General features: G+C 40.8%; 1 pseudogene; it reads right to left on the bottom strand.

Moving 5' to 3' along the window:
- Nucleotides 1–1555: 1555 nt before the first annotated feature.
- LOC105705311 (cullin-2-like) lies at nt 1556–3796 on the bottom strand (annotated as a pseudogene).
- Nucleotides 3797–4305: the final 509 nt, after the last annotated feature.

A 4305-nucleotide genomic window follows, 5' to 3' on the forward strand; every position in this document is an offset into this window, starting at 1 on the left:
TATGAACATATATATATACACACACACACACACACACACATATGTATATATACACATATGTGTGTGTATATGTATACGAACATATATATGTGTGTGTGTATATATATATGCTGAGCCAGGGGCTTTCATGGGCCTCAGAGGGGAGGAAATGTATGCCAGTTGGTTCATGGGAGGCCACAGGACCAGAAAAGGCACCACAAGTTCCCACTTCAGTGGGTGGGACTGGCAGCCCAGCCCCCAGCCTTCAGACCTTCCTGGCCTAAAGGTGGGACCTCACTGGGGACCAATCCCCTTCAACCCAGTAATCTATCTGCCTCCTGCTTCTGCTCCTGGGCTCAGCCTCAATTTTGCTCCCAGGTCAGAGTGGATGCCAACATCAGGGAGAAGCCCGGCAGTGGGAACAGGCACTTCTGAGCCTGTGAGGACATGGGGGCCCTTCCTGGGCCCCTAAGAGTGCAGGAATGCCCAAGTCTGCAGCTGCAGTTTGGGTGGCTGCAGCACCTGTGGCTGGGCTGGCAGGGGTAGCAGGACTCCCATCTGCTCTGCAGAGCAGAAGCCCTGGGTCTGCAGCTGTGGTTTTCATGGCTGCAGTGGCACCCAGGGGCCTTCCACCCAATTCAGAAGGGGTGGGGCTCCCACTTGTCACCGGCTCCCACCAGCTCCATGCAGTGAGTAGTCCTGGCCATTCCTCCCTGCTGCAGCCAACATGATGGCAGTGGCAGGCTGTCTGGAACAGCTATTGCCATCAGCAGAATATCATAAGGCCTTTTCAGTGAACAGAGTATGTGTTCCCTTTAGTTTATTTATTCACTTTTAATTTTTTTTTAATAGAGACAGGGTTTTACCATGTTGCCCAGGCTGGTCTCAAACTCCTGGCCTCAAGCAATCCTTTTGCCTCAGCCTTCCAAAGTGCTGGGATTACAGGTGTGAACCACAACATCCAGCAGCCTAGTTTATATATTTTTCATAATTTTTTTCTTTTTTATATTTCTAATTCTTCCTTTAATTGTTACATTATTCCTGAGTTTTCTAATCCTATTTAAATTTCTCTTTCCTTTATCATATTCTTAAATTTTTTTAATTATTAATTTTATTTATTTACTTATTTTTTATTTGACAAGCAGAGTATCATGTTTGCCATTTTCACGTACATACAATTATTAGGCTATCTGTCATATTACAATTTTTTTTAAATTTTATGTCCTTTAAGATGCATTAAAACACACACACACACACACACATACACACACACACACACCAACTGCAAACGTGAAAGGAAAAAAGGCATGGTGCCTAACCGAATTTCCACATTTCAGCAATACTTCACTCCTTCTTTTAATGAAGTTTTAAGAAATGTCATCATGACATGAGCTTGAAATATCTCTAGGCATTTACTTTGACGCTCATGACATGGCACTGGTGAGGTTGTGAACAGCAGAAAACAGGGGCTGCCAAATGACCAAATTATGGAGGCACAGGCCTGCATTTTCCCCACAGGAACACATCAAATGATGATGGCAATGATCTTCTCACACCACGCTGGAGGACAGCTACATCACACAGCGTAGCTGTATTCATCTGCCAATGCCTAGCTGCATTTGATGTACTGTCTATCAGAACTTCAATACACTTCTTAATCATGCTGATATTGGGATCAAACCTAGCTCTTGACTGGTAGATCACCTCTTGAATAAAGGTATCGTATCAAAGCACTTTTCATGCTTTCATAATACGAACTACAGCAGCTTGGAGATACATTTTCTGATCCTCATCGACGGCACTTCTAGTCTGCTCCATTTCTTATGGTATGTCTTTCTGCATTGATGTAGTCATTTTAGACTTTGTTCTTTTACTGCTGAAGTTCATATTTAGTGAAAATGAAGATTCTGCACCAGTATCTTCCTTTTTTGAATCATGGTTAATCATTTTCACATCAAGTAATGATTTGATTGTTTTTGTCAGTTCCTTTTCATTCATCTGAGCACTGTCTTGAAGCTCTTTATAACTGACAGTTTCACTGTCGTGAAAGGCAAGAACTGCCACTTGGGTATATTGTTACCATGGCTACATATACTTTGCCGAAATAGTTCATTTTAACTTCATCTGTATAGAGATAATGTAACCATGTAAGTTTCCTTCCACTGAAATTTTGGCTATAAAATAATTCAAACATCTGTACACTTTTCTCCAATTCCTGGGGAATTGCAAATGTAGATGCAGAAGCCTGAGCAAGAGGCCACACAACAGCCTGTAGAACATATATTTTGAAAATTCCCAAATCTATTACTGTGTCTTGGTTTTTGATAAAATTGTTGAACTTACTGTTGAGATCAGTACTGACACTCATAACTGTATATGTCCGATGTAGCTTGCTGGTAAACTCATAATCACAGGTTTGCTTTAGTTTGTTGATCATGGCTTCTTCAGAGTCCACAGACAAGGATAACCCATTAATTAAATGTTTTGCCAGCAATCTTGAGTAGAACTTTTGAAAGACATCCTTGTCATCAATGTATTTGAACACCGTGGTGAAGCTTGTGAGCCTGTCTCCCACTTTATTCTGTCATCCCTTTCGCCAACTTCTTCAGTAAGTTGTCACAGACTTCGCAAGCAGTTCAGGTGCTTGGCAAACAGACTTAGGCTCTATAATTTACAACTGACGTAAGCGCCTTATCCAACACACTCAAAGTGCTGTTCACCATTCAAAATAGTGTTGATAAGTTGAATAAATTTACCATGCAATTCCAAAACTGACTCCACAGTGTTGACATGTTTTCCTGAGTGAGGTTGCTGCTTGCTCAAAGGCCCTCATCAAGGATATGGTTTTGCAGCTCCTGAGTCATATGAAGTCCTCATCAAGGATATAGTTTTGTAGCTCCTAAGTCATATGTGGACATAGCACAGAGTAGGATGTATCCATTTGCCATGTCATTTTTTTTCTCTTGTCGAATGATATGAAACTCTGCATGTAAAAGCTGTAAGAGGTCTGCTACCGTTCATTGTTGACATTCATGAATCACTTTAGTATATGAACTTGGATGTAGGTATTTTCAACATAAAATTTCTTCATCTTTTAATCTACCTAGAACCTTTTCCATATACTGTGAGCAGCTTGAGTCTTGTAATAAATTTGAAGCTTCTTGTTTGTAATACTCTCCTGTTTCAGTCAGAAAGTGAGACTCAAAGATTTCCTGATAAAACTTTAAGGGAATTTTTTCTTATACTGTTCAACATGAACAAAGGAGTTAATAACCCCGTGGACTACTTTCTGGTTTGGGTCTTCCCGACAATCATTTTTCATTTCTCAGAGCAGCATTCGGATAAGGGTGGCCTGAAGCGGTTCAATCGTCAATTTCCTCCACATACCCAATGCTCTCCTGTTTCCATAAGTGGTCATTCATATCTACACCACCAGAGCCATACTGAAGGTTCGCTTCTGTTAATTTATTCTTTCAAATAAACTGGGTGTTGAGATACCTATGTAAGCCGTCCAGAGAGTCTGCATCCTTGCTGCGTTCTTCCCAGTACCTATGATACGTAACAAGTACTTGTTCTTCTGACTCCAGAACTCTCTTGTGCAAATGCCAAATGTGACTTTCCAAAAAAATCTTAGTTTCTATATAAAGTCTTTCTCCAAGGGGTTTAGGATGGGACACACTTAAAGCATAGATTCCTGAGAAGCCGTTGTTCCGTGCTGCTCTTTCGACGTATTCCAACATGACCCCAGCTTTTATTGTCGTCTAAAGTTTGTTCCATGTTTCATCAAAATCTACGATACTCTTGGTTTCAAAGACATTGTGCACATGTAGTGTTCAAATCTTCTGCAGAAGCAAGGCAAGGGGCAGGAAATAAGGGGAGGGGGAGGCAGCCCGAAGGAGTGAAGGACAGCCCGGTGAGGAAGGTGGGGGAGGCAGCGGCGGCAGCTGCGAGCTCATGTTGCCCTGCTCACAGCACTGCCATTACTGTGCAATTATTAATTTTAAAAACATTACAGTTTCGATGTTTTATGGGTACTTTCTGGCATGCTTTTGCTGTTTGTAGGAATGTTACTCAGTTTGTTATTCTCTTTTATTCTTATAGCAACTTTGTGTGAAATTTAACCTTGATGGTTTCTTATGCTCATTTTTATGTGAGGTTACTTTTTATGTTTTCATGAAATTAGTGTTCCTCTTTTTGAAAGAAAAAAACATTTAAAAGAAGCTAAGTTCACACAGCTTCTTTTTATGTTGTTTGCAGAAAAAGACATATATAAAGACAACATCAAATACTGCCAAGGATGTAGAGAAACTACATCACTGACACATT

Source organism: Aotus nancymaae, unplaced genomic scaffold (assembly GCF_030222135.1).
Source record: "Aotus nancymaae isolate 86718 unplaced genomic scaffold, 86718_ANA_hifiasm-v0.15.2.pri h1tg000079l, whole genome shotgun sequence".
Taxonomy (NCBI): Eukaryota; Metazoa; Chordata; class Mammalia; order Primates; family Aotidae; genus Aotus; species Aotus nancymaae.